At 41.4% G+C, this 22,736-nt stretch overlaps 1 protein-coding gene and 1 long non-coding RNA gene across 24 annotated transcripts in view; one reads left to right on the top strand and one right to left on the bottom strand.

Annotated features, from left to right (window-relative positions):
• HECTD1 (HECT domain E3 ubiquitin protein ligase 1) overlaps nt 1–10,088 on the bottom strand; it is a 109,586-nt gene extending 99,498 nt beyond the window's left edge. For 19 of the 22 annotated variants that reach the window (XR_010601070.1, XR_010601069.1, XR_010601068.1 and 16 more), the window contains exon 1: nt 1,225–1,364. The gene's annotated coding sequence lies outside the window, so the exon portion shown is untranslated. Of the gene's footprint in view, nt 1–980; nt 1,111–1,224; nt 1,365–9,855 lie in introns of those variants that run through there. The other 3 variants (XM_065595407.1, XM_065595404.1, XM_065595406.1) reach the window with 2 other exon arrangements.
• A 138-nt stretch (nt 10,089–10,226) lies between these two features.
• On the top strand, nt 10,227–17,998 carry LOC112059141 (uncharacterized). Of its 2 annotated transcripts, XR_010601072.1 has the most exons (4): nt 10,227–10,346; nt 10,580–10,692; nt 16,193–16,242; nt 16,881–17,998. It is a non-coding gene; the product is annotated as an uncharacterized LOC112059141 (long non-coding RNA). The 2 variants fall into 2 exon arrangements; XR_010601071.1 differs by lacking the exon at nt 10,227–10,346 and having other exon boundaries at nt 10,357–10,692.
• Nucleotides 17,999–22,736: the final 4,738 nt, after the last annotated feature.

Raw genomic sequence — 22,736 nt, forward strand, 5'->3', positions numbered from 1 at the left:
TGGTTTACTCATGATCAGTTAGTGATTAAACGATAACCTCATCGAGGGCATGGAAGAGGGAACTCACAAAAGGAATTCAAAAAGAACATACTATCTCCCAGTACAGAGACAGATGTACACTGAATCAGCAATACTACTTCCTGCAGGCTTAAAACCCAAAGATGTAACAAAAGCTTGAGACAAAAACAGTCTTTTTGTAATTTAGGATTCTGATGAAAGAACAAATGTTAAATAATCAAAATGACTGCTCATTAAATTAGTTTTACTTCTATTACCTCAGTCTCTTTAGACTGGATACTTCTGTAATGAAAGTCATTAAAATATTATTAAAAGTAAAGAAAAAAAGATTAACAAAATATTTGTGATCCCCAGAAGGATCATACCTTTGGCATCCTCTCTTCCAGGACTAAATAAAGTAATGCCAGTCAGAACAAGTAGGATCACGCTGCGGACACTATTGGTCCAAACTCCAAAACATTTAAAATGCAAAATAATTAACTCCAACTGGAAAAGGAAAGGGGAAAAAAGCAATAGAATCGGCAGACAACGAGGGAGCTGACCCCTAACCTGAGGAGCCTGTAAAAACCAGTGTCACACTCGGCGTCATTGGGACGTGCCCAATAGAGGCACCTGCTGCTCCTTTGCCCCAGACAGCTTTAAACACCCCCAAATAAACAGACAAACATACAGCAGAGCGACACACACAGGCTCCCCCAGCCCAGACGCAGAACAGGGAAGGGGCCAGGCCACAGCTAAAGTCATGTCCCAACCGCCTAGCGGTCTCTGGGGCCCTGAGCCTCACACACGTTCTCGGGGGAAGGGAAATCTCTAGTCTGAAGCCAACCGGCCTCGCATCCCCCCACCACCACGATCCCGGCGGCGAGGGGCTCTTTGGGACCTGCCGCTCCCTCCTCCCCAGCCAGGAGACGGCCTGTCTGGGACTTGCCGCCCCTCGCACTCTCCGGGGGTCCCTGACGCACCGCATCACCTCCCCGCAGGCTGCTGTCCCGGCCGCCCCGCGGTCCGACGCGGGGCGAAGCTCTTTGCTAGGTTGCCCGGGCCCTGGCGGCACCGACCCCGCCAGGCCAGACAGCGGCACTCGAGTTCCCAGGAAGCCGGAGGCCTCGCAGGGTGACCCGGCCTGGCGACTCAGGAAAGGCCCCTCGGAGCTCCGTCTCCTCGGGGCTGGCAGAGGAAGCGCCGCTCCCCCGCTCAGACACTTACCCCAGCGCCCCGGACGCTCCTCGCGGGAGGCGCCCCCTCCCTCCTTAGTCCCGCGGGCAGGCAGCGAGGCGGTGGCGACCCGAGCCCGGGAGCAGGAGGCAGCGAGCGGCATCCATCGTGATCCGCCCGGCACGGGACTGAGGGGGAGGGGAAACCACCCGCGCCACAGACACAGGAGGAGGAGCCCGGGCCAGTCAGCCTCGGAGTCACGCTCAGCCCTGGAGCAGGGCAGGCCGCGCACAGAGGGGGCGCTGCGGCGGCGGCGAAGCTCGGAGGGGGCGGCTGTCCCGTCTGGTCCGCACCGCAGCAATACAGCCCCCTCCTCCTCTGCGGGCGGGCTCCCGCCGGCCACCAGATTCCTCTTCGCCCAGTCCCTGTTCCCCTAATCCCTGCCTCTCATACCTGCCTTCCCTCCCTCATCGCCCTCGTAAAAACAGCCGATGTGTCCTCTAGCCTGTCTACCAACAGTGGCTGGTGCCAGGTGCTTCAGAGGGAATGAACAAAACAGGGCAATTATCAAGTGATCCATCCCTATGGGCCACTCAAAACTTCTGGCAGTCAGAGGCTTAGAGACACCCAGAGTATGGGGTTGCATCTATGACCATCTTGGCTAATAGCCATTGTTGGCCCTATGCTCCATGAACTTATATAATTCTTTTTTGAACTCTTCCGTTCTCCCTTCGTGCTCTTACCAACCCTTCAAAATTCATGAGATTGACTTAAAAATCATGAGATATTTTTAAAGGAATGTCATTTGGGCTTTCTTCATTCACCTGCTGGTTACAGAGCCTTTAGTTTACACTGGCTTCAGCTTTTCTCCACAGACCTGAGAGATAAAAACTTGTTTTTCTTTTAATGAAAGCTGAGATTCTCAGTCACCTGACTCCAAGAGCTGGGTCTTTAAAGAAAATACTTCTACCCCAGTTACACTCTTCTGTTGTATAATTTTAAACAGTACAGATACACTTCTTATTGGGACTCTCATTCTTCTCAGATATACAGAGATGCTTATCTCACTACTGCAGGTGCAAAAAGATGAAAGTCCTATGTCCCTCCCTTTCTATGTCCTATCAGTAGACATCCCCATACAGAAGCAAGAGAGAGAAGAGTTGCACAGAGTTTAACTATATCCTCTCCATAACAGGCTTTTAGGTAGGGTTGTCACCTGTCCAGTTTTTCCCAGGATTGTCCTTTTTTTGAGCTAGCTGTCCCAGGAAATCTGTAAGAGATCACGGTACACATTGCCAGCTGTCTAGTTTTATGGGTTCAGGATCATCCCAGACGGGGTTGTTGTTTTTTGTTTCATTGTTTCTTTTGTCACTCAGAAGTGGGAAGAGGAAGAAGGACTGTAAGCTCTTTGGGGGCAGTGACTGTCATTTATTATTAGGGCTGGTCAAAACATTTTGAGCAAAACATTTTCTGTAATTGAAAGCAAAATGTTCAAAGGAAAAGATTGATTTTGGCATTATTTTCCATTGGGAAAAATCAACACAAAAATGTTTAGGGGACAACCCAAATTAAAATGTTTCCTGTCAATTAGCTGACATGAAATATCATTTCAGGTTATGTTAATACTAATCTTTGCATCTACCTGACCTGCTACTGTCCCTCATGGGAATTGTAGTTCCAGGTTCCTACTGCCCCCATTCTCCCTTATGGGCTATGGGTCTTGGTGAGGCTACATCTCCCATGATGCACCATGGCAACTCACCCACAGAGAAAGACAAAACATTAAGACATGCTGAATTGAAAGGTTTTGTTTTAGTTTGGCAATCCAAACCAAAACATTTCATTTTGATATTAATCGCTGAATCAATGGTTCCAAATACCTCATTCCTCCATTCTCTGCTATGCTCTGGATCACATCATTTCAACTTTTTGTCCTGACTCAGGATGAAAACAAATATCAAAATATTGGAATTTTCCATGGGATGGAAATTCCAGTTTTAAATTAGTTCTGCTTATTATATATTACCTCATGGTGGCCTTTAGGTATCACCGCAATATAAATGTTTACTATTAATAATATGTTGGCTAAACTAGTTTATGCTATTTATATTTTTTTTTAAATTGGAGAGTATTCAGAGAACAGGCACAAGAATTATTAAAGAACTGGGAAACGCTTCACACTGAAAAACAACTATTTAGCTTCTCAAAGCAAAGGTTGAGGGTGACTTGATCACAATCTGAAAGTACTTATATGGTGAACAGAAATCTGACCAATAGAGGGCTCTTCAATCTAGCAGACAAAGGCATAACAAGATCCAATGGCTGGAAGTTGAAGCTAGACATATTCAAATTAAAAATAAGGTGCAAAATTTTAAAAGTGAGGGTAATTAACCATTAGAACATCTTGCTTAGGGTTGTGGTAGATTTTCCATCACTGAAAATGTTTAAATCAAGACTGGATGTTTTTTTAAAGAATATGTCCTAGTTCAAACAGAAACTATCTAATTGAAGTCCAATGGCCTGTATTATGTAGAAGATCAGATTAGATGATCACAATGGTCTCCTCTGGCTTTTTAATCTAGGAATCTATACCCAGTTCATGCTAACTTCATTTAAACAGTATTTATCTAGCCAGCATGATCAGGGCATAACCATTTGAAAATGACAACAATGGGTTTTTTTTAAGTACTCTAGCCTAGATATAAGGTAGATACCTAGTTAAGGTATCTTAACTCAATTTAATAAAATAATCATGTTTAGTGCTTCTATAGCTGTCATAAATGAAGTGGGGGAAGGTAGCTCCCTTTTATGGACACCCACCCAGCCAGCCAGTTAGCTATAAAATTCCTCTTAGTAGCTGTTCTTTACTGGCTTTACCTGTAAAAGGTTAACAAGCCCACAGATAAAAGGAAAGGAGTGGGCACCTGACCAAGAGAGCCAATGGGAGGGCTAGAACTTTTAAAAATTGGGAAAAAAACTTCCCTTTGTGTGTGTGTTATTGTTCTCTGGGAAAGAGGGAAACAGGAAGCAGTTATGCTGTGAGAAGCTGAAGGCCAGAATGAAAATCATCAGGTCATATCTAGAACTACTTATTTAACAACCCAGATATATAAGTAGATCAGAAATGTTTAGAAAGATGCAATTCGATTTACTTCTGTTCATTTCTTATTGTCTTGTGGACTCCTCTGTGCTAACCCCAAATGCTTTTGTTTTGCTTGTAACCTTTAAGCTGGACCTCAAGAAAGTTATTCTTGATATTTAAATTTTGTAAGTGGGTTTTTTAAATCTAGCAAAAGCCTAAGTTCCAGATGTATTTTCTTTCTTTTTGTTTTTAATAAAATTTACCTTTTTTAAGAACAGTATTGTATTTTTGGTTTTCTAAGAGGTTTGTGCTCGAGGCAACAGCTAATTTCCTTTGTTTTCTTTCTCACTCTTCCCTGGGGGAGGGGGAGTGTTGAAAGGGCTTGAGGGTACCCCACAAGAAGGAATTCCCAAGTGAGCCTTCCTGGGTCCCAAGGGGTTTTTTTTGCACTTGGGTGGTGGCAGCATCTACCCACCCAAGGTCAGAGAGAAACTGTGACCTTGGGAGATTAATACCAGCTTGGAGTGGCCAGTATTAATTTTTAGAATCCTTGCGGGCCCCTACCTTCTGCACTCAAAGTGCCAGAGTGGGGAATCAGCCTTGACAATAGCCCTTTTCTTTTTTTCAAAGTGCTGTGCAAACATTAACTAAACCTTCACAACATCAGTCTGAGGAATTATTCTTTATATAGGGTACAATAACATGCTAGGTAGAAAGACACAATGCTGCCCCAAAACCTTCACTCTAAGACAGATTTTACCATTAATCATGAATAGTTCCATTTAAGAGGTAGCAGAATCAGGCACTACATGGCTGATAAGCGGACAAAAATGGGAGAAGGAAAAGAATGCAAAACAAGATTCTCCCTCCCCCCATTTCCTTTTCCTTTTCATGAGAGTGTCTTTTTTTTTTGTTTGTTTTAGTTCTTGCCCATTTTGTTTTGTTAGCCATTCTTGCCAAACTTTTGGTTTGTTAGCCATTGTATACTTGCCTTAAGTTTAACTCATGTGCATTTGACCTTTTTTTTTTATATATATTTAATCAGCTGGGGGGGGGCAGTCCTGCAAATCATTAAACCACGATCAGCATCATATCAGCTAACCTGATTCTTCACAGCTGTGTTCAAACACATTAACATTTTGTAATGTAGACAAGCCCTTTGTGGCAGAAGTAACTTCATACTGTACAATCATTAATTCACTCACAAAGTATAAACTTTGCATTTTTTGATTATGAAAATTGTCATAGGAGGGTAGTGTCCCTCTATAAACTCTTTAGTGCACACTGTAAATAGTTATTCAATTATCCCATTTAATTCTAAAAACAAAGGAAGCAAAATGCTATACATTTAGAGTTAAAGACCAAAAATCTCTATATTCATGTACAATCGGCCTTCACAATAGTTTTCTTCTTTGTGGGATCACATGGAGGTTTGGTAAGGAAATTAGTCACATAAGGCTCAATAATATAAATATTGTAAAACAAGACTATAGCAGGTTTGAGTATCACTGCTGCTTATATTAAAGACATTTCCTGTAATTAGAAGAATGGGTGTATACAGAGGGCAAAAAAGCAATGGGAGTCACACCATGTCACGCAATTAGAACCTGTCACATGCCGATGTCTCTGCATCATTCATTAAGAAACACCATCTGTAGAATGATTCCTGTTTATCCAGACTGTCTTGCTGAAAGCATCTTTGTAAGAGAAAAAGAAAAACAGCCTTTCTATCTTTGTTTTTGGATAGCAAAGATCATTGAGCCTGTGCATCATATTGGTAGCCTACTGCTTTCCCTTAATCTTTTCTGTCACTGGACCCAGTCCTATGCACATTCTTAACTTTATGAATTAGTGTATCCCATTGAGGTCAGCAGGACTACTCACACACTTAAATACATGTGTAAGTCTTTAGAGGATTGGGGCCATGGGCCCTGATCCTCAGAGATTATTAGATACCTAATTCCCACCAAAGTTAATGGAAGTTAGGCACCAAAATACCTGTGAAGATCTGGACCTTAGTCTTTAAAATTAAGGAACCTAAGTCTCCTTTCATTGGTACTGAAGTGTTATGAGTGAGAGAAGAATGAGGCCCAAAGTGAGGAGAACTGCACCAGGAAAGCGACCTCATTCAGATCTAATGGTGCTAGAACAATTTCCTTTGACTTATATTTAAGCTTGAAAGGTTTAGACTTCATAAATGTGGATAGTTGTGAATTTCTCCTGAAAATCAAAGAACAATGGGGAAAAAAAGTCAAACATATGCTGTACTTGTTGACAACTAGTGCATTTTTTTGCTGACCGATATATCTGATAATCAATAAGAAAGCTGAAGGTTGTCAAATTATGATTTTGTCTCTGAATCTGTTATAAATCTCGATTTGTAAAACGTTAGAATACAAAATAGCATATTTTAAAATTTATTTATTTAAGCATATAAACACAAAATATGCTTTAAAAGGTTGGAAGTAAACTTCAGTGTTATATATCTGTGGGCTAGATCCACAAAAGGATTTAGACACCCAACTGCCACATGAGGCTCCCAAATCTAATATTTTGATCTTCAAAATCCTGTTCAGTTGCTGCCATACTCTGTTGACTTCTACAGACCATATATTCAGTGGTTCTCAAACTGTGGGTTGGGATCTCAAAGTGGGTTGCAACCCTATTTTAATGGGGTTGCCAGGTCTGACTTAGGTTTGCTGGGGCCCTGGGCCAAAGCCTGAGCCCCACCACCTGGGCTGAAGCTCTAGCCCCATCGTCCAGGGGAAAAGCCAAAGGACTTCAGCCCTGTGCAGTGGGGCTTAGGTTACAGGCCCCTTGCCTGGGGCTTCGGCTTTGGCTCCCACCCGGGGCAGTGGGGCTCGGGCAGGCTAAGGCTTCTGTCCCCTCTCCTGGGGTTGTGTAGTAATTTTTGTTGTCAGAAGGGGGTCACAGTGCAATGAAGTTTGAGAACCCCTGAAAGTTTCCACTCGTAAAGTCCCTGTGGCACCTACATTTCTGCTGGGCATGTGTAAAGCCACTAAGTCCTGACACCACCAAGCTGCTCATGGTCTGGTAGGATTCTCAAACAAGGGGAACCCCTACCTATTTTGTCCACAGAGCCCAAATCAGTAGATTCAAGGACTGGGACCTGGGTCTCTCAGGAAAGTGCACTAACCACTAGGCTATAGAGTAATTCTCTCTCTCTCTCTCTCTGGCCCAATGAATATTTAAGCATTTCATATAGGCCCAAATTAAAGAATGTTTGGGCCCTGTGCACTATGGAAATGGGCGAGGGGCACCTTCCTTAAACTAGACAGAGTATACACAAGACAATCACCACCCTAGGCAAAACTTCAGTATGTTGGCCCTAGGGTGGTGATTGTCTTGTGTATCACATACTCTGTATCAGGCAAAAAGGGCATTTGAACCAGGGTCTCCTATACCCCAGTTGAGTGCTCTAACCATGGGGTTATTCGATACAGGGGCAGCAATGGCACCACCACAATTTTTCTCAAAAAGGGCTGACCTGTCTTAGGTATCTGACTCCTAGAGAGGGTTCATGGCTGTGAATCGCAAGCAATGAACCCAGAGGTGCCTCCCTCTGGTCTGAAGTTAGGAGCCTAAGATCCTTTGATGGGCAGGGCTTAGACTCCACCACTCTCCTCTGCATTTCCTATTGTCTAGTTTAGGCAGCTCCTCACTCAGGTTCCTGACTTGTGTGAGTCCCACTCTTAGGTGCCTAACTCTCCCCATGCTTTGTATAGGTGCCCAAATCTAGATGAGGATTCCACTGGACAGCAGGGCACCAAAAGTTTGACATTGCAATGATGAGCCTTAATCCACTTTGTGGATCTAGCCCTGTACTCCTAAAATGCTGAAAACAAAGCCATACACTCCTAATTCTGTTCATTATCTCATCTGATGTATCTCATGTTGATTTGCTTTTATTTATCTTTAATGTATTAAAGTACAGTGCCAAGACACTTAGTACTACTTCAGACATCAACCAAAGTTTTTCCTTCTCAAGGCTTTAATAACATAATATTTCAGAGAATATTCTATTTTTGTTTTGTGTCTCTGAACATGTGACTCTCATTCCCCAGAATGGAATTGGAAAAATAGGAGGTGGTACTTACGCATGTTTCACCCACTTGAACCCCGCATAGTCTATCCTTCTTTCAGTATATCCTGCATATCTTCATGATAAGATTGTCACCCTTTTTCATGTATGCCTTGGTCAGCAATGGACAATTAAAAGAGTCTCATTAGTCTTCAGAGTAAACACTCAATTGAAATGTGGCAGTTGACATCACTCTCAGCTATTGTTTCAAGCTGTCTCCAGCCATCACCAAAACATTAAATATGAATTCATCTTCAAAACTGCTTTTTTAATATATGAAATGAGAGAAAATTGGCTAGAGGGCAGAACTAGTGCTAGGTAATTAGTAAAAATAGTTTATTTGCTTCAGCCATATTTGCATACTTATTTATTTTAAGTGAACTTTCATGTGCATACAATTCTGTTCATATGAATATTCATTCAGTAAATTTCAAGTCCTTTATTTCATCATTAAACCAGAGTAGTTTCAGGCAGAATTATAAAGTTTTGTTTATCCAGTCAGGGATCAGAAATAATATAATGTGACTGGGGTGACAAGTCACACAGATTGAATATCAAAATGCTTGTGGGAACCATCACAGTGAACTGTGTGTGAATGTTTGAATCCAGAGGCTGAAATTTGCTTGCAAAAAGTAGCCAAACAATTATGAAACTTGAGCAAGCTTGTAGAAGTCCCATCTTGTTCATGAACAGAAGATAAAGGGGGTACATTCAATGAATAAATGTTCATTGCAAATTGTTCACCCAGCTCTAGTTAGAAAAAGGACTGGGAACTAGACCTAAATTCTAATCCCAGCTCTGATACATACATCCTTTGTGACCTTGGGCAAGTGACTTAACCCCTGTGTGCCTCAGTTTCCTCATCTATGATTTAATAGTGGAATAGTAATAACCACCTCAGATTGCTGTTAGGAGGCTAAATATTTGTGAAACACCATGCATTGCTCAGACAGAAGGTACTCCATAAATGCTAAATATTATTCTATTTGAAAATAAACCATGTTTTGCTAGAACTGGGCAAAAACCATGGGAGGTCATAGAAACAAGTATTTTTCCTTATAGAACTGAAAGACAATTTAACAAATATATTTTTGCTTTTGTATTATCAGACCCATTTTCTATACAAAGTTTCAGCTTGATGACATTTTAAACTAAAGATAGAATTCCTTTATTGTAGGAAGTTACCTTGTCAAAAGTATATATATATATATATAGAGAGAGAGAGAGAGCCACAAGGATGACAAAATCTAGATAGAAATTATTAGCATTCTGTGACATGACATTAAGATACATTTAGTCATGAGCCCTTTTAGCAAAAACAAAAACAACCCCTCCTGTTTATATTTTAAATTGACCTAGAAACATAAAAAATGTGTGTTTTCATTAGCCTCATTGCCCAGCTCTGTACACGTGGGAAGGTGATGTTTCTAAAAATATCAAGCTATTTGCATTAAATAGATCAGAGCAAGAAAAGGGGCTGTCAAGGTCAGGTACTTACTTGTTTTGCCAGCTGACAGAGTTTTGTTGTAAAAATACTGGTTACCTTATACTTCTTGCCTTTGAAGCATTTTTTTTAAAACATATTTTCATCCTGAAAGAAATGTTTTCTTTTTTCCATAAATAAAACCCTGTCTGGTGGAAGCTCTGTATTTAGATCCTTCCCACCCACTTCTCTGTTGCACAACAGTAGGGAACACAAACGCAATGTGAACCTCTTGGCTTTGCAGAAGTGAGTGTCAATGTTTGCAACCTTGGTTTCTGGCAATCACAGAGCAACTATACGTCAGATATAAAACACTGTGTGTTTACCATATGCTGTCTTGTGCAATATGTTGTAACAAGCACTGTGTGAAAGGTTGCATGTTACGTGGCTCAACTACTATGATTACTCATGTTGACATGATGGGTGTATGAGTGATATACTATAGCTGGCGTCATGAAAGTGCACGGCTGTTTTTGTTTTCTGAAGTAGGACTGTTCTTCCAGGAGGTATCATTTCAGAGAAATCTGGCAGGGGAGGGTGTTGGGTCAGCATGTAGAACATCATATGTGGTTATATTATTCCTGCAAAGTAGGGGCAGCTGGAGAGTAGGGTAGGGGGAGTGGAAAACATAATGGAGCATCTAGACCTAAGAAAAATCTCTGGGGGGGAGAGGCAAACCAAGGTGTGGGGGGGAATGCCCCCCTTAACCCATAGCAAATGATGCCCCTGTGTTTCTCAGAAAACCATTTATACTGAGTAGAAGACTCCTATCCCCAGAGCTGCGTGGTGGAGGTATTGGAGAATGATGTAATTTCCAGAAAACTTCAAGTAGTCCCAGCTAAACTTTTCTTGGTAAGTGAGATGCATTTAGACAATTCTAAAAAGTCAGCTCCTGGAAACTATACAATATTTTTTTCCAAGCTGGAAGCTTAATAAAGGCAATGCTATTTTACTTGGTATAGCTTCTTTTAAACAAAGTGTATCATAGAATCCTTTAAAAGACAGTTAACTAATACATATACACTCTTTAAAATGTTTATTATTATTATAGATTTTTTGTCAAGACTAAATACATTTCTGCCTGACCTCCACCTTGGAACATGGCTAAAAATGAGTTTGTAATCTCAATTTACTTGGCCAGGCACCCACAATAAATTAAACAATCATTCATAGGATTTTATAGTAGTCAACAAAAAGGGGTGGGGGAAGGAATGGAGAATAGTAAAGAGAAGCATTGTACAGAGTTCTTTGCTAGATTATAAAGGATTATTTTTTTTAACCTTTTTGATTCCGTTTACTGTGTTGGTAACATTAGTTTTAACCGAGTAGTTTCCCACAATAGCTAAAGTGTGGTTCCGTCCCAAAACATAAATTGCAGCAAATCAACGTTATACCATGTTTTCGAAACCTCCTACAGTCTGATGTTTTACAGGGCAGTATCTTGCTTCCTGAATACAATTAAAGCATGACTAAGTCCTGTCTGTGTTACAAGACCAAGTTGTGTTAGGAGACTGTTGCGGCAACTTTGACACTGTAGACAGAACCTTTGTTTTCTTTGTTAAAAACCTTCTAGGGTTCTTTGTTTATGTTAAAACACATTTAACTCAAACTTTTGACAAACACCTTGGAGAGAAGTTCTTCCGTGAAAGTCTCTCGCTCTTTGACAATGGTGGCTGACTCTCCCAACAGACACAAGGCATAGCTTGCATGGCCAGATGTGGGTGCCACCCAGGCCATGGCCCAACCACTTTTTCAGGGGTGTTGTGTTGCCAGAGCATCACTCTGACAACTGAAATGTAGGATGGAGTGATGCTCTGGGACCTTAACATTTCCACAGCCCCTCTCCCAATGACTCCCTGTGAGGTTTGCACTCCTCCCCAAAGCCTCTGTTGCTTGGTTGCCCTGGGAGATGCTGTGGGTGGGAGGAGTCCATGGGGCATATACGGCGGGTAGCTAGGGCTAGCGGGGACTCAGACTTCCCAACTCTGAGCCACACTGTTGCCTGCACAAGGTCTAATTTCCGTTACTTTTGGGAGAAGATACAAAAGTCTAAAATGGACATGGGAAAACTACCAATGTTTTTGAGGTCATGAAAAGTGTTAGAATGTTTATTAAAAACTTTTAATCATGAGAAAATGAAAATTGGTCAGAATGCAACAACATTCCTGTTTTTTTGGTTTAAGGAACCAACTTAATGAAATTATTTTAGGGCTGGTTTGGTGGCTAGTAGTAAGATAAAATGCCATGCAGATTCATTATTGAAATCCCTATTTTGTGGGGTTGGGTTTGGGGGATTTTTGTGGGGGGTTGATTGTGTTTGGCTCTCAAGCTACCAGAGGGAGGAACCATCTGAGAGATCACATAATACCTCAGAATTGAAAATAAGAGCGTCGTGTGTCTACTTTGGCAACCTCTATTGGTAAATTTTGTTGGGAAGCAGCGTTCTGAAGGTCATGTCTTCGGCCTTCAACTAAAGGATGCTGCATGTGGTAGGCTCTGATGCAGGAAAGGGATGGTGATGCTGAGTGTTATGTCCGGTCATCCAGGAGAGTTCCTTTATGGGAGAAGATAAAGGTCTAGAAAGGGGGGGAAATCAGGCATGTCAGTGTCTGTCAGTCTCTCTCTTACTCTCCCCTTTAACCTTCCCCTCTTCCCTTATTGCCAAGTAACTCCCTTGGAATTTGATTCTTTGGAAAGTGTTGGATTGCACTGTGGAGGAGCAAACCAGCTAACTAATTTGTTGGAGCAGAGAGCTAACATAATCACTGAAGGTCCCACTGTAATACAAGAGTGGACAAGAGTTAAATTTCTAAGAGGCTTTGCATTGATATATCTTTTAAACTTATTAATTCAAATATTCCGATACATATCCTGCCCAAGTTGATAGTGAAAACAATCATTACCATCTGGAGGGTGTTTAAAGTTGGTAATTGGGGTTTTGTTTTTATTGGACAGATGTTCACAAAAATTGCATCACAATTGGCTAATGTATTGGTGGTATTCTCAGCAGACACACCTATGGGCAAAATGGCACTGTCATTGCCCCTGTCAGCTTCATGTACTGCTAACCTAGTGCCTTTATGAACATTATGCTCACTTAAGAAAATCTGTTAAATTATTCTTTAAAGTGCACTGGAATGGATGCTGCAAGAGCTGTGAGAAATGAATGGGAAGGACTGATTCACTGCTGTCTCTATAACTCCACCTACACTTCTCATTTTGATACATCCTTAGAGTTATTTTACAACCATGATCAGTAGTCATATTTTTATTATGCCATAACAAATACAGATAAAAGTCTATTTGTAGGTCTCTTACATCATTACGTTCAATGTCTACTATGTTAAAATAACAATATTAAGAAATTGATCCTGCCAAGAGCTCTGCTTGGGCAGACCCCTGCAGCTGTACAGACCCCATTGAAATCAGTGGAGCTCTGCATAGGTTTAGGAGTCAGCCTGTACAAATCAGCTTGAGGATCAGGGTCTAAGACGTAAAATCAAGCACTCAAAAGTTAGGAAATGCCACAATTAAGGTTATGCATGCAACCTTACTTCTGTGCCCTTTCTGATACAGTCTTTACCCATTTGATCACATACTATTTTTTCCACAGGACCCCTGCCCCATTCAGTGCACAGAATGTACATATGTAATAATCAGGCAAGATCAAAATGTGTTCTAATATAGTTGGGGTAGGGTGACCAGACATCCTGTTTTTAAAGGGACAGTCCTGTATTTAAGCCCTCCAACAAGTATCCTGACTTTTTCTTAAAAATGGGCAAATTGTCCCATACTTTGTCTCCTCCCCATCCCATCAGTGCTGGTGGGTCCTGCTGTTGTCTGGATCCTTGCGCGCCAGACGCCCGCCCACCAGTGGTGAGTGGGATGGTCCAGTGGCCAATGATAGGGCTGGGTGTGCAAGGCTGGTGGTGGAGCAAAGCTGCAGCACGCAGGGCTGACCACTCCCCCTGCTGGTTCATCAGAACAGCCCCCGCTGCATGCTGGTTCTCAGCCAGCAGCGCCCCAACCCCCGTATCTGGCCAGCGCTGGCTGCACACTGCGAGCTGCAGCAGCCAGTGAGTGCAGGCAGGTGCTAGGCAGTGGCCGGTTACGTGTCGCATCTACTGCCCACCCATCAGCCCTTTATGTGCTCCCCCTCTCACTGTCCTCTCCCTACTTTGCCCCTTCACCCCCAGCCCTGCTTCTCTTCCATATACCCCCGGCGGGGCACATCCTGCTCCCAGCACTGTGTGGAGAACCAGCCCCTGGTCGGAGTGCTCAGTTCACCTAGCAGCCTTGCCGGCAGGCTCCTTCCTTCCCCCACTGTCTCTGGCTGGATCGGCGCCCTGGGAAAGCCCAAGAGCCTCCAGCTTGGGGCACTGGCCAGGAGGAGCCAAGCCCTGTGTGTGCTGAAGCTCCGCACAGTTCTAGCACAGGTAGCATCTCCACCCCTCAGCTAAGCTCTGGAGTGGTGGTGGGAGGAAGTGATTCCCAGCCTATTCGCACCCCAACTCTGCAGGCTCTACAGCAGCCCCCTAGGCAGGGGCTTAGCACCCTCTTCACCTGCCTCCCCTGCCCTGGGTCCTGCCCCCAGCAAGCGCGAGGCTGCTCTGTCCCATAGGCTGCTAAGCCACCTCTCTGGCTGGGTTTGCTGAAGTCAGGTTCCCTGGGCCCTGGTGCACAATGCATCCTTAGGGCTTAATCCCTTCCTACCCGTGCTGTAGCCAGGGTGAAGGGGGAAAAGACAGGAGGTGGGTGATGTCATGTCGGTGGCTAGCAGCAGCCTGGAGGAGGTGTTAGCTGCCTTTCGACACTGTGCAGGCAGGAAGGGACAGGAACTGCTTCCAGACATGGGAGGCGGGAGGAAAGAGATGAGCTCTACAAAGACACAGGCCAGATCATCCTTTCCCCTCCCACTCCTCTCCTGTGTCTGGAAGCAGCTCCTGTCCCTTCGCTCCCACACAGTGCCAAAAGGCTGCTGCTGTTAGGGTGACCAGGTGTCTGGTTTTGTACCAGAACACCCAGTCAAAAAGGGATCCTGGCAGCTTCAGTCAGCATCATTGACCAGGCCATTGACTGTCTGGTTGGCAGCACCGCACAGTGGGAAAACAAAACAATGAACATTTAAAAAATTGAAATTTCAAAATCAATTAAAAACTAGAACATTTTGGAAAAAAGGAAATACAAATTTTCAGTTTTGAAGAAAGGTCATTTGCCATTAAAAACAGGCTTAGAATAAAAAAATTCAACTGGTTTTAATCTCAGTATGTTTCCCTCAACGTGGACTGGTTGTAAAAGAAGATCTATCTCAGTGGGGATGCAGTGGGAAAGGTGCAAAAGAGCAACCTATGTATGTATGTCAACAATAGATTTCAAATTGCAAGGTATAGTACTGCAAGGAAATACATCAGAGGGTCCTGTGGCACTTTTAAGACTAACAGAAGTATTGGGAGCATAAGCTTTCGTGGGTAAGAACCTCACTTCTTCAGATGCAAGTGTCACAGGACCCTCTGTTGCTTTTTACAGATTCAGACTAACACGGCTACCCCTCTGATACAAGGAAATACATGTGTACTGTGTGTTTTAAAACCCTATATACAAATTCATTCATTCATAAGTGGTCACATTATAAAAATATTTATGCCCTGTCCACATTGGGGCCAGACTATTTGTCAAAGAGATTTTAAATGCTGTTTAAAAAGCACTTCAGTCTAATATAGTTTAAACATGTTTAAGATGGCTAGTGTGATTCATAACCCTGACTAAGACATAGTAGGGCATCTTTATTAACATATTTTTGACCATGCTGAACCGTTTCAGCAAATATATTTTGACGCCCAAGGGTGAGTTTCAGACCCAAATGCCAATTGAGTGGCACAAAATGTAGGTGGCACTATTGTGCTTGTAACACCCTACATTATGCTTTTTCTGGAAGTAACTGATTAGTGCCTACAAACTTGTGGTTTCGTGGATACAGTGGGTGTGTCACACACTGCATAGCTGGCCCCTTGCAAATTTGACAATTTGAATTTCAGTTCTTCTAAGGTAAGGACCAATGCAAAACATCTTGAATATAATCAATAAATGAAAAAATGAGGTTGGCTTCAGAGAAGTTAAAAATAAAACCTACCTCCTAACCCCAAATTGCTGTGGCTAGGCTTTTAATCTGTGTCCAATTTTTATGGAGTCATTGGATAGTTATGATGATACAGTAGGATTATTTTGTTATTCAAACATTTCATACATGCTTTTATAGTGTAGTGTATATACAGTGCAAGCTTTACAGTACATTGTAGATTCAGTTAATCATCCATGTTGGTGAACATAATCTCATCTGAGTTTTTGTTTTCAGATGCACTTTTGTGAAAACATTGCTCAATATCGTGCTCGGAGTGTACACAGGTAACTTATTAACCTGACTAAGAATTGTGTGTCTATGTCCACATTGCTGCTCCAATGAAGTAAAAGAGAACCTACCAATTTACACCAGCAGGGAATTTGTCCCAGTGCATACAACCCGCTGTTAAGATTTGGACCAAACTGAGTCTCAAAAAACATCACTTTGCAAAGTTTTAGAAATAATTTTTCTTAATGGGTTTTAGCTTTTTATGTCAAACCTAGATCCAAACTATTCTGAAGTTCATCAGTGCTTGGATCTGGCATTTTGTTTCTGGTCTATCTCCAGTAAATGTTTGGCTATTAGCGGTTGTGGCATATGTTCCCCTTTTATGCAGGAATACAGTTCCTTTCCAGAGACCTGAGTATAACATGTCTAGCTAGAATCCTCATTTGTTCACATTTGGAGCTGTGGGAAAACAAAGAACTAACAGTGTGGTTATATGTTTTTAATTTGCTTATTGGTGAAAAAAGCAATGTCCCCTTGCAGCAAAGTAATAGTGTTTGTTACAGATGCATTATAGCTATTTTGATGGAGAAGTTCTACATGTTAACCACATGTTCAAAAAGGACTATATTGCATTTGTGAATTCAGCAATGCTTGACATTTGGAATATCTGTAAAAACTTATTTTGTTGTGTTAGAATTATTCCTCAGAGAATTTCACCTTCAAGAAATGCTTTTGTATAGGACAGCTGCCTGATTCTGAAGGTCATGGCCCTGCATGCGTGAGAAAACCCTGGAGGCTGCTGCATCTTATGCCACTGGGCTATGGCCCCTAAAGGATCATACACCATGGAGAATTGTCAGAGAATTACTATTATATTATAGTAGCACCAAGAGACCCAACTAAGATCAGTGCTCCATTGCACTAGTCACTGTACAAAGCCATCATGAGAGACAGTCGTTGCCCCAGAGAGCTTACAATCTAAATCAGAGGTTCCCAAACTTATTTGGCCTACCGCCCCCTTTTCAGAAAAAAAATTACTCAGCGCCCCCTTTTCAGAAAAAAAAGTACTCAGCGCCCCCCTGGAAATCTACCTTCTTTAAGCGAACAAACAGAAAGATGCAGTGACAAATTTGTGTTCTTTTATGTATCTATATTTCTACCTACGTCCTACAATATAGTAAAGAAAGATGTGTTATTAGAATATCGCCCACGACATCAGGTATACAGTGGTTTTTGCGTAAGATGGCAAAAGACAACCAAACTAAAATACTAATGAAACTAATAAACTGGGTTTTGTTCTTTGCTCAGCATTAGATATATGTATTTGATATTAAACTGTCAAATATCAAACTAAATTTATCAAGAAATAATTAATTAAAATAATCAATATGCAATTAAAAATCAGTTAATAGTTTTAATTTAGTTTGCCCTTATTTAAATAATTGTTCCTTATTAACACACGCCTTATTTACCAATTAACACAGATGATTCGATAGATATAAATAAATGTTAACAGTTAACAGTTTTTTACGATTTCATTCCCGTTTTCATTACTATTGTAATAAAAAATGACAAATATATTGACTGTACACTTCAAATAGTACTGTACCGCTACAAGCCTGCTACGATTTTATTATTAGTAAGCACTAGAGACACAGAAACGTACGGTAGATATGTAAGAAAACGTATAAAAATACTCACGTGTACATTGCTGTTTTATTGAAACAACAATAATACAATTTGCTTTGTATGTGATCCGTAATCCGTAAAGATCAAAGGTATTGAATATGAATAAAAAATTTTAAATACTTATTGCACTATTGTTAACTGCTTTTTACACAATTAAGAAACAATCTAAATTAGATTTCATACATGTCGCCTATTTATAGTATCGTATTGTAGACAAGTCATTACACGCACATATTCCTGCCGATGCATGCTGGACTTCCCGACAATGCGCGACACGCTCGCCTGCCAACACTTGCTTGTTAAGAGCTGTTGGCGGACTTGACACCTGATCGGTTATAATTGGTGAATTTATTTGGAAAATAAAGTAATCACTACAACTTTAACTCTATGTTACACAACAGATGAAACATGTACGAACGGTTTTTCAAAATTTTCTTATATTCTTTCTTTATGCTTCCACCGCCCCCTTATTTTTATTCAACGCCCCCCAATTGCACCCGAGGCTACTACTGCCCCCCTGGATCATTCCAGCGCCCCCCAGGTGGCGGTATCGCCCACTTTGGGAACCTCTGATCTAAATAGACAAGCAAGACAAAGGGTGGGAGAAGATAAACAAAGGCAACCAGAGGTGGGTTCCACTCCACCCTCAATAGTCCCTCTCCGTTAGTTCTCAGGTAGTAAATTACATCCAGAATCCAGCCCAATATTATATACATATATATAAAATGGGGGCTACTAATGCCACCTATTATTAACATTGCCCAACATTACCTATTATTATTACTTCCTGCTGCCTGCAAAGCTCCTGAGAAAGTAGTCATGAGAGGGCTTCTAGAGCTAAATTGTTCCCTCAGTTACACCAATGTAATCCCATTGACCTGTGCAATTCCAGCAATTAAATCAGCAGGGTTTCAGTTTGTGAGTATCTGTTGGCCCGTATAGAGAATTAGAAGGTTTTAGACTTCCTCCCAAGGCACCAGAAAGATGAGACTTCTGTGTACAGGGTCAGCCACCTTATGTATACTTTAACAAGAACTATGCAGTAGGAGCGGGATATCCTGTTTTAAATAATAAAGACAATGAGAGACAAAGACTGTAGCTCTATCTGCTTTTCCTCTTGATTAACAGAGTAGGAAACAGGATCCTGGGACTTATACCCACTCCAGTGTCACAGAACAAGAGAATCTGAAAATGGCTGCACACATGTACCACTGTGCCACATTTACTATTTTGCATGCTCCTTACTCTTGATTAGAAATATATAATATGATGTCCACAGCACACTTATCTTAAAAAAATTAGATATTTTAAGATGGTATATTTCTATATATTGGGCATGTGACTGAATCCAATATACAGCAGTGTTGAACCCCAATGCTAATTTTTTTTCTTATTTCTGTACCAAATTTAAGCAGCTTTCTGTAGATAGCAGCAGCCAGTAAAGTGGTTCAATGTACTAATACTTCCTGCTTTAGTTTAGTGATGCTTTACTCTCTGTTGCGGTGAGCTTGAATCACAGATGGGGATTAAAAACAAAGAGATTTGTATTAAATGCACTCCTGTTGGCATGAGCTATCATTTATAATCACAAAAGATAGCAGATAGTTTAATGGGTTGAAAATTTCAGATAGGTGAAATATACATTATATATTGAATTAGTGCCTTTGAAGTGTGCAGCTGACTCAGAGAAGGGTCCTGAGTGTCACTGAATTCACGGAGAACAATTGATCACAGTCTTCTTTATAACAGCCCTTACCATATTTGAAGACTGTTATCCGGTCCACCCTCAGGCTTCTTTTCTCAAGACTAAACATGCCCTGTTTATTTAATCTTTCCTCATTGGTCATGTTTTCTAAACCTTTTATCATTTTTGTTGTTCTCTTCTGGACTGTCTGAAATTCATCCACATCTTTGCTAAAGTATGGTGCCCACAGATGGACAGTACTCTAGCGGAGGCCTCACCAGTGCCAAGTACAGTGGGACAATTACCTCCCATGATTTACATACACCACTGCTGATAACACACCCAAGAATATTAGCCCTTTTCACAACTGCATCACATTGTTGACTCATATTCAATTTGTGATCCACTATAACCCTCTCCCAGATTCTTTTCTGCAGTACTAATGCCTAGCCAGTTACTCCCCATTTTGTAATTGTGCATTTGATTTTCCCTTCCTGAATGAAGTACTTTGCACTTGTTTTTATTGAATTTTATCTTGTTGATTTCACTAGTCTCCAATTTGTTAAGGTCATTTTAAATTCTAATTTTGTTAGACAAAGTGCTTGCTATGCCTTCCACCTTAGTGTCATACACAGATTTTGTAAGCATACTCTCCACTCCATTATCCAATTATTAATTGACATATTGAATAGTATTGGACCCAAAACAGACCCTTGCTGGTCCCCACTAAATACGTCCTCTCAGTTTGACAGTGAACATTGATAAATATTCGTTTAATATAGTCTTTCAACCACTTGTACACCCACAATACAGTAATTTTGTCAAAACCACATTTCCGTAGTTTGCTTATGAAAATATCACATGGGACTGTGTCAAAAGCCTTATTAAAATAAAGATATATGACATATACTGCTTCCCCCACTATCCTCTAGGCCTCAGTTACGTTGTCAAAGACAAAATTAAGTTTGTTTGGCATGATTTGTTCTTGACAAATCCGTATTGACTGTTACTTAATTCTTTATTACCTGTAGGTATTCACAAATTGATTGTTTAATAATTTGTTCTAGTTTACTTGCATCTGAAGAAGTGAGGTTCTTACCCACGAAAGCTTATGCTCCCTATACTTCTGTTAGTCTCAAAGGTGCCACAGGACCCTCTGTTGCTTTTTACAAGTTCATCAAAGATAATCTCTAATGGTTCCATACTTCCTAGATTGCTTCAGCTAGTTCCTTAAATATCCTAGGATGAATTTAGTCAGGCCCTGCCAGCTTTAATACATCTAACTTATCTAAATATTCTTTAACCTCTTCTTTTCCTATTCTGTCTGGTCTTCCTTTCCCCTTGCTGTTAATATTAGGGCTTTTTTACACTGGCACTTTACAGCACTGCAACTTTCTCGTTCAGGGGTGTGAAAAAACACCCCCCTGAGCTCAGCAAGTTTCAGTGCTGTAACGTGCCAGTGTAGACAGTGCACCAGCACTGGGAGCTATGCCCCTAATGGAGGTAGTTTTTTTTTTAGAGTGCTGGGAGAACTCTCTCCCAACACTGGGCCGCGACTACACAAGGCACGTTCAAGTGCTGTCGCGGCAGTTGCGTATCTGGTCACTATTAATGTTTTTTAATGAAGACTGAAATAAAAGAGGCATTTAACACATTAACCTTCTTGATGTCATCAGTTGTTAGCTTTCCTTCCCTGCTAAGTGGAGAACCTATACTTTCCTTCATCTTTCTTCTGCTCCTAATGTATTTATGAAACCTCTTATTGCCTATTATGTCCTTGATAGGTGTAACTCATTTTGTGCCTTAGCCTTTCTGATTTTGTCCCTGCATATTTGTGCTACCCATCCTTAGCAATTTGTCCATGTTTCCACTTTTTGTAGGATTCCTTTTTGCTTTTCAGGTCATAAAGAGTTCCTGATGGAGCAATATTGGCTTCTCACTATTCTTCCTATCTTTCCTTCACATGAGGATAGTTTGCTTTTGTGCATTTAATATTGTTTCTTTAAGAAACTGCCAGCTCTCCTGAACTCCTTTTTCCCTTAGATTTTCTTCCCAGGGGACTTTACCTACCTGTTCCCTGAGTTTGTTGAGATTTGCTTTTTTGAAGTCCATTGTCCTTATTCCGCTGCTCTCACTTCTTCCCTTCATTAGAATCATGAAAATGGTCATTTCATGATCACTTTCACCTAAACTCCCTTTTTTTTCCTGCCTGCCCTTCCTGAACTATACCCTCTATACCAATATTCCAGTCATTTATCCCAACAACTCTTAGTGATGCCAATTAAGTCATAATTTAGCTTTGATGCTAAGACTTCCAGTTCTTCCTGTTCATTCATCATACTCCTCACATTTGTGTATAGACAGCTAAGATGTTGAACAGATTCCCCCACTATTTTCCCTCTTGGTTCTTCTATGGCCCTATTATAAGTTTCCATTTCCCCTTCAACTTCTAGCCCTCTTTTACGGTCATCTTTTTTATACTTACCTGTGGGCTTTCATCACCTCCCCTTTTTGGACCTAGTTTGAAGCCCTCCTCACTGGGTTGGCAAGTATGTGTCTGAAGATGCTCCTCCCCTTGTTGGTCAGGTGGACCCCATCTCTTCCCAGCAGTTCTCCTGCCTGTAACTGCATCCCATGGTCAAGGAAGCCAAAGGCTTCCTGTTGACACCATCTGCACAGCCATGCATTCATCTCCGGGATCCATGCATCCCTGCCCGCGCTCTTATCATCCATCGGGAGGATAAACCCCACCTGCACATCCAACTCCTAAACTACATATAAAATATTTAAACTAAATTAATTTGTCAACAAATTCAAACAACCCATTTCCTGGTACATTAGCCTTGATTGTTTTGTATTGTTTACTTACTTGCTAATTTGGTGATCAACAATTGGTCTGCCCATCCTTACAATGATGAGACAAGTTAATGGCATTACTGTAGAGAGAGATAATGCAATGTTATTGGCATATCACACCTTGAGTCTACCTCTGTTGACAGAAGATTCTAAGTGGTTAATATTTAAGTCGATCACATTGTGTCTGGCCTTTAAGGGAGGCTACAGAATGGTCATCACAACAAAGGAAATTCAAGAGGAGTGTGGTAAGTAGTTCCTGTGAATCAGAAGAGGAAAACATCACCAAAGGCATGAATAGATTGAGATCAAGTTAAAATTCTT

This window comes from Chrysemys picta, chromosome 4 (genome assembly GCF_011386835.1).
Source record: "Chrysemys picta bellii isolate R12L10 chromosome 4, ASM1138683v2, whole genome shotgun sequence".
In the NCBI taxonomy this organism is placed as follows: Eukaryota; Metazoa; Chordata; order Testudines; family Emydidae; genus Chrysemys; species Chrysemys picta.